This window comes from Ixodes scapularis, unplaced genomic scaffold (genome assembly GCF_016920785.2).
Source record: "Ixodes scapularis isolate PalLabHiFi unplaced genomic scaffold, ASM1692078v2 PGA_scaffold9__187_contigs__length_104089568, whole genome shotgun sequence".
Taxonomy (NCBI): domain Eukaryota; kingdom Metazoa; phylum Arthropoda; class Arachnida; order Ixodida; family Ixodidae; genus Ixodes; species Ixodes scapularis.
The window spans coordinates 25,777,223-25,790,173 of record NW_024609884.1 but is presented as its reverse complement, the minus strand read 5'-3'; positions in this window follow the sequence as shown (position 1 = coordinate 25,790,173).

Here is a 12,951-nt window from a genome sequence, read left to right as displayed (position 1 = left end):
TGTCAGGGCCTGAAGTTCCTTTAAAAGTAACGAAACTACTTTTCAAACAATTTCCACTAAAATAGTAAGTTAGATTCGGGTAGAAGTGACCCGAATATTACTCTAAATAGCTGATTAAGTATTTATAATTTAATTTACATCTTTTCGACAAACATTGTGAAAGGTGCGGTTGGTCTTACATGCTTGTTCTTTTTTCAAGCCTGACCAGGAAATGCAGGTTCAAGGAACCCAGGTTAGATGAACCATGAAGCGGGCGTACTTACTCGCACACTTGCTTGGCGTATTGGGGGTTGTCCCCGGCTCTGGCGTCCCTCAGGTTGAAGACGTACCTGAGCCCGCACTCGAAGAATCTATAGTAGTATATATTCTGGTCACATCTTCCCGGCGGGTGCTGTAGGGGGGTGGGTTTTGTAGTGAAGCCCGGCGTGACCGGAGGCTGGAATGATCTGCAGAGCTGCGAGTAGCTGCTCAGAAGTTCGTGCAACACGTGCGAGGCGTGCCCTTGGAACTCGGAAGATATGCTACAGCCTTGCTGCATGTTGATGACGTTGGTGCAGTTCTCTAGGTTTCGATAAGCCCTGCGAGCGTAACGTAACACGTTTTTGTCTCTAGCGCTTCCTTCCAATATGCAGCTAAATAGAAGGTTTGGATAAAGGCCAAGAGGCTGCTAAGCTAGTTTAAACGCTATGCATATTTCGACCGTAAAAATCTGTTCGTCGTTTGCGTTATGATTTAGCGTGTTTGCGACTCATTTTTTTGAATTATTTCCGACTTGGTTTTACCACTTCATTTTGCGACCAGCCACTGTACCACTTCGATATTCTAATGGGTGGTTACTGATTCGTGTAAACGTATTGAACAGGGACTGCACGGCATTTAAATATAGATTTTTTTCTATTGGCAAAAAGAATAAAGAGACGAAGAGGCTGACTCAGCGCTTGTGTTTGTCGGCTAGTTCGTGATTTAAAGATGGGGATTTGAACAGGTTGGAGTTCTAGGTTTTCGCATAATACTGAAACTGCGAAACGGGGAACTTACATGCACAGTTTTTCTTTCGGGGGATTTTGGTTTGCAATCTCGTTGAAGACCAGGCCGCACGCGAAGAACTCTCTCGTGGCACTTTCCTCCTCACAAGTAGTGTCCCTTGTGTGTCCTGCCGAGAGTAAAAGCAAGTACACAGCGAGACGCTTTTAAAGGGCAACTCCGCTTCATTTTTGATATTTAGAAAACTATGTAGCCCTCTTCAGTATCATATAGGAAGACCCCATGTCAAATATTACGATCTAAATCCGTCTATATATTTAATAAACTGGCCAGCAAACCTTCAAGTGAGCCAAGTCGCCGAAATCTGCCAACTCTAGCGTGCGACGTGAGGCGCAATCGTCAGCGCAGTCAATGCGACGGAGTTCGAGGGGCCAACGTTGAGTCACTACGTCAGAGGCATGACTACGTCATTCTCACGTTTTGTTTGTTTTTACTTCTCAGAGCGAAATTGAACGATGACGTCATGAGTTTCTCCTCCCGGTGTTGGCTGAACGGCGTCCACGTGGTCACCATAACGCGCAACGAGCTTGAGTCTTACCTTAGAGCGGTAAACCGGAACCCTCTGCCTGCAGCGGAATTGGCACCCCCCCCCCCCCCCCCCCGGTTGCCGCCATCTTGCCTGTTTGCCAAATTAGTGATCACGTGACGTTAAGATGGCTGCGCCCAAAGGTGGGCCAGATCAGATTGGCCAGATCGCGGTTAGCAGATGGGCACTCTGGGGCTGCGTTTAAATCTTACTCAAATGGCGCCGAGTTATTCCGGCGGATCAAGTCTCGTGACAAGACAGATGCAGCAACGCTGGACGCGGGTAGGTTTTCGAACGCAAAGGGTACGAGAACTTCACCCAGGAGTGAGATAGAAGCTGCGTTCGATTTACTTGCGCCTCCTGCACCGGTGCGGAAAAGTGTGGGGCGGTGTAGTTCCGGTCGTATCTCAATACATATACCGGAAGTAGACTGCCCTACACTTTTCTCAATGAGGTAGACTTTTCTGCACCGGCGCAGGAGGTGCAAGTAAATCGAACGCAGCTGCTATCTCACTCCTGGGTGAAGTTATCGAACCCGTTGCGTTCGAAAACCTACCCGCGCCCAGCGTTGCTGCATCTTTCTTGTCACGTCACTTGATCCGCCGGAATAACTCGGCACCATTCGAGTAAGATTCGAACGCAGCCCCCGAGTGCCCATCTGCTGATCTCGATCTGGCCAATCTGATCTGGCCTGGATCTGGCCCACCTCTGGGCGCAACCATCTTAACGTCACGTGATCACTAATGTGGCAAACAGGCAAGATGGCGGCAACCGGGGTGGTACCATTTTTGACCGCTGGTTTACCGCTCTAAGTTTACTCAAGCTCGTTGGTAACGCGGATGCGCTAGTTTGCGCTGCCCTGCGCGCTTATCTGTCTGTTTCTCCGCTCCCCTTCTCTTTCGTCTTCTCCCCTTCACCCTTTCCCCCGGGCCATCACCGACCACGCCATGCGAAGCGACCCGCCCGCGTCGCGTGTCCTGTCCCTCGCCCCCCCCCCCCCCCCCCCTTTCCCGAACGTCACAAGACCACGTGGTTGGACGTGACGTGGCCATGACTCTGACGACACGAGACCAATGTTGCCTGACGCAAACGAAGTTTCGGTTTCGGTATCAGCTGATGTTTAAATTAGGATTACACAAATAATATTCCACATTTTGCGAATCCGAAGACGTAGAGCTGTTTAGTAGTGCTTTGTGAAATGAAATCACATGTAAGCCTAAATTTTTTTGGAATTGAGCGGAGTTTCCTTTTAAAGGGAAACTGAAGCGGTTCTGTATTTGAGGAAAAACACCTAAATCGTCTACATTTGGCCTCCAAAATCACGAATATTGAGATTTCTTTTTTTTTTTTTTTCAATTTGATGTGCGAAGAATGCAGAAACTAATTTTTTAAAGCACCGCTGAAGACCCTCCTTCCCGAGGCGTGATGTCACACTAGGAGTTTTCGGAATGTCCGCTCTCACGCATCTTCAGCGCCTGACAAAGATATATGCACGCGCACTCTCGCTATTTTCAAAATGGTCAAAAAGAGACGTCACGACTGGTGTCAGTGCCGGGAAATATTGGCGACGTGCGCGATCGAAAGTGTCGCTGTAATCGGCCTTCCATGATTGGCCGAATGCTGACTATGACGTCAGCAACAGCTTTCTCATTGACGAAAATAAGAGCAATGTAAGAACTTCAATTTTGACGCTGTTTGCAGTGTGGGTTTCAGAGTGCAATGATTTCAAACTTCCACCATGCCCATTACAATTTGCAAGCATCATCGAAGATATTGTTCGCAAGGTAATGACGTCACGAGACGGAACCGTAAAAGGGCGTCACCAAAACACCTCGTCGCTATTACCTGACAAGCTTGCAATTGCAGGCGCTGCCCACACGAGCGACACGGGCTTAGCGGCCCAAAGATCCCAGTATGACGTCACGACTTGTCGGTTTTTTTTCGTGTTTTCTGGCTTTTAGTTACACCTACTAACGAAAGGAACCTGATATTCAGATTCACGGAATAAAAAATATATCAAAATTCACTTCTAACTCGTTTTTTCTTTTTTTTTCTTTTTTTTTTTTTTTTCAAGTAGCGTTTTAGTTTCCCTTTAAATGTCTAGTCTCTAAGGCTGAATCTTATACGGCGAGCAAGTGTTCAAAAATGCGTCTTTCGCGCATCGAAACTCAAGGAGCAGAGTGCCAATCGAAGGGCAACACTGAGAACGCGTCGGGAGCGAGCAATGACGAGGCAGCCAACCTCGCGCCGTCATTGGTCGAGATCGGTGGATAAAAAAACGCACAAGGAGCAGACGCAAAGAGCAGACGAACTTGCAGGCCGTATACTTTCAGCACGTGAACGTTAAATACCCCCCCCCCCCCCCCTCAAAAAAAAAGAAAAAAAAAGAAACGTGAACTTTCATTTTAGGTACTGCTATCTCGAGGACTTCAAAAATGCTCCGGGTAATATGCTCTAAAATTACAGAAAACAATGTGGTCATCAAGAAGGTGTAAGACCACTTGCTGCGCCTACTCGAGGACTGCAAAATAATCTAGATAGTACATCTACAATAATAAAAAAATAAAAAAAACCCTGATTAGGTTCTCCTGATTTCGGTATACCATGGAGGTTTGTGAGCCCTTTGGTCTCAAAACACCAGTTGCATTATTTGCAGGTTGCCTTTTACTAAATATTTATTTTGTTCTAATTAATAGTCTACTATAAGGAGAACTTCTCCACACGTTCGGCATACCGTTTTTAGCGTTACTGCTATGCCGCGCATACGCAAATAAAAAACATAAAGACAAATACTTAAAAAAAAAAAAAGAAAAGAAAGTAACCTTTCCGAATGAAAACATTCGGAAAGGTTACACTGTATATTCTAAAGCTGAAATAACGCTGAAAATCGCCTAACGAGCTGTTAGACGACTATCGGGTAGCTTATTCCGTTAGAGTGCTCGCATTGTCGCAGCATTCACGTTAGAAGAGCTGTGCATACGTACGCATACATATACTATAATTAAACTGACTGACCTGACAGTCTCTTGGCGACGTTCATTGCAGTGAGTTTCAGCTCAGCCAAGCACATCTCTCGGTACTTCTGACTCAAAACCTTAGGGAAGTACTCCATGTGCAACATTAGTTCCGTGTCTTCCTCGCATGCCTCGTTATGTAGCACTGTGTTCAGACAACTATAATATCGGCTGAGAGCCCTGCAGTATCAGAAGCGATATGACATTGAAGCACGGTTCAAACATCATTGTTAATTATTCATTTTGTAATAAAGCGACTCACGTAAAATACTAATGTTTTACAGCATTTAAATTGATCATTAGCGAAACGCTATACACACTGTATTCGGCGAGAAGTACACCTAAAGCTGAAGAAACACAGGGCTTGGTGAGTCACGGGCGTTTTATTATCACTCCTCAACCAATTAGATTTTGGTATTAACCACTAAGAACGCAGAAGAACGAATCGCAAGGTAAGAGGAGTGAAACATAGTAAGGCGCACCTGCGTTTCTCAAGTTGTCACTGACTTTTAGTGCGAAAGCTATAACCGTATCATAGAGTCGAGCCGGCGTTGTCCGTAACCGCGAAAAACGGCAAAGAAATTCCCTCCGCGGAACGGCTATTAAAATGGCTGCGACGCGCTGCATTGGCTGTGACTGATCGGCCGCGCCGGATAGGCTGTGGCCCGGACGCCGCGGCACTGCTCTGGAGAGCGTCGGGTGCGCCGCTCTCCAGAGCCCGGTCGGCCGGCCTCCGCAGAGGCTGCACTGCCGGCCTCTGCGGAGCTTGTAGGAATACGCTACGCATACGTTTGCTTTCGCATTCCTACGCGTAAGCGGTAATAAATGTCCACCTCTAATTTTTTTTTTTTTATAGTCGTTAGGAAGTTGCTTTACTTATTAATGAATTTATATGACTCACGAATTGGGGGGAAGTCTATACGCCGCATAGACAAATTTAAATATATATACCGTCGAATAAATTACCCTGTCAGTTTCAGAGATAAAAACAGATTATTCAAACCAATTCAGATCCACTGCTTGCAATTTTTTTTTTTTTTTTTTTTTTTTTTTGCGAGGAGTTGCGAGTAGTATATTTTATTTTGGAAACCTGACCTGCATGTGTGATGAGATTCGACCTCTTTGTCATCTTCGATCTTCCTCAGCTTTGAGTGAAACTTCTTGGCGCACAAAAACTGTGTCTCCCATGCTTTGTCTCTGATGCATAAATCCATTTTTGCCCGATATTCCTCCGGTGTCACCGAGTTAAACGTAGCTGAAAAAAAAAAAAGAAAAAGTGGCGTATGACATCTTTCAACTTGGATACACGTGACACGGACACGTTGTTGAGCTTCAACGGCGTCAAGAATTTTCCATAAATATAATCGTTCGGAAAATTCTGTGTCACTTGCTGCTGCGATTAAGCTGACCTAGCTCACCCACCGTTGCGAGGTCTGATGCATGCAATGCTATTTTCCCGAATGTAATCTTGCATCGGCTGCAACTGATTCACCAGAAAGGCCTTCTGCCCGCACTTTGCCTCTCGAATTACGTTGGTCAGGCATGCCTTGTATTTGCTGACAACTCTGAAAAGTACCGAGTAAATATTGTGCGATATAAGGGAACGCTCGCCATTGCGGCGCTGACTCGTTATGTAGCGGAGTGTCGTATATAAAGGCTTTGGGAAAATAAACGTTGCCCCTTTCCAAGAAGATGATAAAGGTGTTCTTACGAACAGATGAACTGCATGTCTCCATGGCTGTGAGGGATGTTAAGTTTAAACGCCGAATCGCACAGCTCTCTTTGGTTGGCGAAGAGTGCTGTGTCACATGTATTTTCCTCTGCAAGAGGAGAAAAATGACACCCCACTTAATCGTAAAGTACTGTAAAGCCAAGTACATACTCAGTGTTTCCGATGTCACCTTTCGAAAGCGGGTAAAACTAGCTTTTCGAGATACGCGAAGAGAAATAGGACGAGGAAAAAAAAAAGTGGAGAAACACACAGTTGTTTTGTATTTGTCCTTGACGTCGTGATTCATGCAATATAGTTTGTAAATAAGACTTTAAATATATTCTCGATTAGCGTAAACGTATGGCTCAAGTTTAACGCGTTACTTTGACTGAACCTCTAAGAAATCTGTAGCGTCTACCTTCCAGCAAAGCATTGGGTAGAGCCGATCGCTAAGATCTGAAGAGGTTAAAAATATGCTTAAACCTAAAAAAAAAAAAAAAAAAAACAGTCTGCAAATTGACAATGTGCACAACGTAAGCTCGTGAAACGTTATGATCAGTGTCACAACGCAGACTGTTTCTTTAAGTGTTGAGATATTTTCAGCGCGGTCATTCGTCGAGCTCCCCCTGTAGAGTGCCGCTATTGCTCTGCCAACTGCTTTGCGTAGACGCACCATAATGTTTAGAGCGATCGTCGGTGTCTACTTGACTAGCAATGAGAGCCAAGCGAGTTATTTTGGTGCGACATTAACCGCTCATCAGTTTTAGCAGATGACGCAATGTTTGATGCATGGTTTGCGACAGAAAATGCACCTTTAAAGTGGCACTGACACCCCAAAGGTCATATATTTTATTGCCTAAAACGATGCAAGTTGTAGTCATAGACAAGAAAAAAAAAAAAAAAAACATCGCGAAAAAAAAATGTTTGCGAGCGCGCGCGCGTCTTTGTATTTTTTTTTGTACTCTTCTCCCCCGCTGGTCACCTCCTTGCTTCTTTTGATTGGTGACGTCAAAAATCATGAAATTTAGAAGCTTTGTAGGCGACATTTCTGTAACATTTAATAACATCAATCGTAAAACGTGTTTTTTAACGCAATCGCGAACGCACTACGGCCCCTCCCAAATTTCAGAGTCCGGTGTGATGTCGCTTCCTAGATTTGTATCCTCCCTCGGAAAACTTGGCGGCACTCGAGCAGAGGATGATCGGCGAGTCGGGAAAGAAACCGGTCGAGTGCTCACGCAGTTTTTATTTATAGTCCACGAGCCGCGCTCGACTGTCGCCAGGCGGGTGGTTTCGATCCCAGAATTACATATTGAAGCTTTGCGAAGGCAAGACTGAATTTCACCGCGGCAAAGAAGCTTCTGACTCAGTGGTGGTCTCTGTGAGTATGCTTGGGTCAGACTAGGACCAGTACGCCTCTGCAAAGTCACGAACATTCCAACCCGATATCGTTTCGTGACCCCTTTACAGCTGTGCACAGTTCATGTGCACTATGGCTTGTTTTTGTTTTACAAAAACAACAAAATGCGCTTACGCCCATACAGAAATAATCAACGTTCCTTGAGCGTGAATCCTTTTATATTAGATTTTTGGTCGGCATGACTCGTTGGCTTATAAATAGAGGAAATTAAATGAGACCTGGAGAATAAATCTTTCGAACATAGCGTCAAGAAAGGAAATTAAAAGAGGAACTGGTGGCGACAACATTGGGCAAACGGAGGAGGCGTTATGTATACTCGCCGTTTCCGCCGCCTTGTAGACTCAGCGTTTCGGTGACTTGGGCGCCACCGCATGTAGCAAGGACCAGCTGCAGGCTCAAAAAACTGCACAGGGCGTTCATCTCCAGTCATAGACTGTGGACTGCCCTCGGGAACCGACTGCAATGGCAAAAACGGGCGTGCTATTATTATTTGGACTTATCTCTGGCGCACCACAAAATGTCCGTATACACCTATGAGATGCTGCTGGAATCTCTCAAAGAGCTAGGCAAAGAACCCCAGGAATCATCTGTTGTAAGCTGTAACTTCATACTGCACGTGACGTCACGCAAGGGCTTGGACTTCACAGCATTTTACGTGTTTGTGTGTTTGTTTCGCGACATAATAATTTAAACTATCATGTAAAACGGCAGATATGATAAAATCAGGCGGATATTGTAATATTACCGAATATCTGCTCGAATAATTATATACATTGTAAATTATTTTTGTAAACAACGGAAGGCATTATTAGACCCCGATGTTTGCATAATACATTTTGCGCTTGTTCAACAACTTAATTTTCTGCTTCACCTCAATACAATGGGGACTACGTTTTTTTCTGTTTTTTTTTTTTTTTTTTAACAGTTATTTGTTAGGTTCAGCACGAATGTACATCGTGTGTCCACGAAACCAAAAGTGTCGCAATACGTCCCTTAGATGCATTAATAGGCGATTGGTACAGCACCGAACGAGGAAGCCTAAGAACGACTGCTTTTGTCTAACATACTTCCGTACCCGACAGCCCGCGCACTGATATGCGCTGCCGCGCGTGTTATGGGAATGTTGGGTACAGTGCTTATGAGACATTGGACGGGAATACTTTTCATCGCACTATTTGTTCTGAAGTATGGTTTTGTCCTTTCTCTCAATCGATGACGCAGATGTAGGTTCATTGACAGAAGCTTGACGCCAAGCACAACGTCACTATTGAAAGACACGCTGTTTACAAACATGCCCGCGTTTTCCTACACCAGGTGTGGGCACTGCGCGTGCGCAGAAACCAAATTTGGGAGGAGTGAAGCGTCTGCGCACGCGCTGTGCTGCCGACAACGCCACCGCAGCTCCATGACGTCAGGGCCGCGTGTTGGTCCATAAGCTTCGTATCAGTTGCGGAGCTCGAACTCTGCGCTCGATCCAAAACATATTTAGGTCGAAACCTATGGACGGCGCTAGCGTTTCGAGTGGCTGGCTGAGCATTGAGAGCGACGTTGGCTGCACCCTGCTCCGTCAGTTCCGCAAACCCTTGCAAGGTCCGCATCTGTACGCTGGTACTGACAGCGTTATGCGGGGGTGGCCGTGGCGGTTTTTGAGAGATATCTCGCATGGTTCATCTATGCATTGATCGAAAATGTACAGCTTGTGGAGCATGGTTCAGTAAAATATCCTTCTTGAATTTTAAAAACACGAAATAACTGATCGGGACGAAGACAGACAGTACACAGTTTTCGATTAGCAACCGCCATTTAATGATGCCACCATAAATGCGCCAGTCCTCCCCTTCCCTGGCCCGAAATTCTCTAAAAAAAAAAAGTAAAAAAAAAAAAGAGAAAAAGACACCATGCACAAAAAAAGAAAATCCGTTAAGGAAGAGGAAAAAAGCGTTAACGCAAGGGAACTGTATTCGAAGTCGGATAGATTTCCGGTTATGCAGACGTCAATTGTGTACCCGGGCGTACGAGCGGAACGATTACAAGAGCAAACAAGAAAAACTGCCCTTTCTTAAGGTACTGGCAAGCGTAAAAAAAAGAAAAAAAGCTCGGTACCGCGTTATACCGCGCACAGGCCCTTTCGGCAAGTTGCAATATGTGTGATCTCCACTTTAACAGTGTGAATGTTATGACAGTTTACGAACACAGAATGGTAGGGCCGGGCATCGATTACAGTTTTAACCAGATTAATTAATTAATTAAATATGGGGGTATTTAATTAATTACCTAAATATTTGTTCGGTGTTTAATTAACAAATTAATTGATTATTTTTTCGATTAATTGGTGTCTTTCATTTTCATCATAATATTTTTAAGAGAGTCAAAACTAAACTTATATATGGGTGGGTTAATCTCAACTGAAACACAAAGTCGGGGCCGAAGTTTTAATTTTGACAAAAAAAATATATGTTTTTAGATTTTTTAGGTTTTAGAATATTTAGAAAGACCTGCAAGTTTGAAAATGGTTTTCTAAAAAAACCACCTTTCATTTCCTTCATTTTTTATTCACAGTTAGCCAATATAGTAGTCTTTCAGGAATTACCAAAAGAAATTGTAATAGATTGTTTGTATGGCCGCTATTAAACTTCGAATCTCGTGCTATGAGAGTTTTGAATGGGACTTTGCATAGATGCTCAGCTGAGCAGAATTTTGACCCATGTAAGGTTTTCTATTTTTCGATTTAATGTTAGTACTTACCTCAATATCTGAGCGCAAAAGCCAGTGAAGCAGCAATATTTATCCTAACAAAATTTACTTACTTGGCACAGGCGTGATTTGCAAGGTGTGTGAGCTTCGCACTATGTATTGACGGAGAAGGTACGAAACATCTAGACTCCCGGACAAACTTAAGTCAAGAGGAAAAAGTCTTAGTAACCCGGCATGAATCATTGAAAATAGGAATGAAACCTAAACATAGGACTTACACGCTACGAAATGTTCGTTATTTTACGAAAGAGTCCGTACGTGCACAAAATAAACCGTACTTCCTAAGCGTCAGCTACTAAATCCTACATATGTATATGCATTGCTTATATGTATGACATAAGAAAATATGACAATTACATATCAAGTTCGGTATTTCAAACTCAAAGGCAAAAGCAAAAGGCCCCAGAGGAATTCTCCAGCGATCTGCGTACCCCCATATTTGGAGGAAGTAAGCGCTGTGCCCGCACTTGTGGATACGGACTTCTAAGTAACTTTTTTTTTTAAAGTAAACTACTCCAAATTTTATTAATGTTTATGGTTGGATATTGAGGTTAATTGCTATCGATAAATAGAAAACTTTACATAGGCCCAGATTCTGCTCAGCAGAGCGCCTGTGCGAAGTCCCGTTAAAAATGGTCATAGCACGAGATTCAAGAAGTCTTAATAGCCGCCATAGAGACAATATATTACAATTTCAGCTGTGGTTCAGGATAGACTGCTACAGTACCTAACTGTGAATAAAAAATAAAAGTAATACAAGGTGGGATTTTTTACGTTTACTATATTACTCTATGCGTGAACTTCTGGACACACTTTTTTTCTTTATATTTCGCTAGAATCTGAACATCACGCAGAACTGGTGAGCATGGGCAACGGCTACAATGGATGGAGAGATTACCAGAATTTACAAGAAATAAACTGCTGCGAAGTGGAAATTTAGGCAAGTTGGTTCATAGTCAAATATATAAAAGCGCCAAAAACGACTGGGATAAAGAATAGTGTGGGAACAACATAAGGTGCAGTCCGGGGGGGGGGGGGGGGGGGGGGGGGAAGCAATTGAGGTTGATTGAAGAAAAACGGATAATATAGGCTGCTGTAAAACGCTTATACATAACGACAATAGATAAAACCCCTTGGATAAAATCAAACTCTTTCCCCGATAGGACAAGGGAGGGCTCGCTGACGCACTTATTTCATTTTGTTCAAATCTCGAAGGCCTTGTGAACTTCTGGGCACACTTTTTCCTTTATGTTCCGCTAGAATCTTAACATGTCATGAAACTGGTGAGAATGGACAACAACTACAATGGATGGTGAGATTACCAGATTTTACAACAAATAAACTGCAGAAATGTGGAAATCTGGGCAAGTTGATTCATAGTCAAATATATAAAAGCGTCAAAAACAACAGCGATAAGAACAGTGAAAACAACACACGGTGCTCTCGTAACTTAAGTTTATTTGAGAAAACAGAGAATATAGGCCGTTGTAAAATGCCTATTCGACACAAGAATCGATGAAACCCCTCGATAAAATCAAACTCATTCCCTGACAGGGCAACGGAGGGCTCGCTGACGCACTTCATTCCTTTCGCCCCAATCTCGAATGCCTCATGAACTCTTCGGCACAAGTTTTTTTTTTCTTTTTTTTACATATTTTGCTAGAATCTTAACATCATGCAGAACTGATGAGCATGGGCAACGACCACAATAGATGGCTGGATTACCAGAGGAGCATGGGCGACGAGTACAAAGAATGGCGAGATTACCGGAATATATAAAAGCGCCAAAAACGGCAGGGACAAAGAAGAGTGGAAACAACACCAGGCGCACTCGCAACTGAAGTTTATTTAAGAAAAACAGATAATATAGGCACAACGTTTCAAAGTTCCGGTGGTATTCTCAGCCCCCATAAAATAGTACGTCTGCGCCGCAGAATCGATAGTCCCCAGTCAATTGAAGGGCAGATATCGGACCAAATATGCTGAGTGTGCCATGGGAGTGGTGTACGAGATACCGCTGACTTGCGGTTCCGTGTACATTGGTCAGAGGGGCAGGTGTGTCAATGACCGTGCACCCGAACATGCGGCAGCCATGAAAGAAAGCCCTTGTGTTGTCTCCACTTTTCTTCGTCCCTGTCATTCTTGGCGCTTTTATATAATATCTGACGGAAGACTTCCTCGGGTCGGATCTAGCCCGCGGGCCGGGGTTTAGAGACCACTCGGTTAATCGGTCACTAGCTGAGCCCTACAAGATAGGCAATGTTATTGTGGAATTTCCACGAGGAGGATGGGAGGTCGTTCCATAAGTGATACGAAAATGACAAAACTACGGCTTTTCCTTTCTGCGTCCACGCGCGGGTCCAGCTCGCAACTGCTACAGGCCTAGAACTTCCACCAGGATAAAACGCGGAGCTGACACAATCAAAGGCGCCCGCGGCGCCCTCAGTGCCCTGCCAGCCAGGTGTGGCGCTCGCGTCACCTA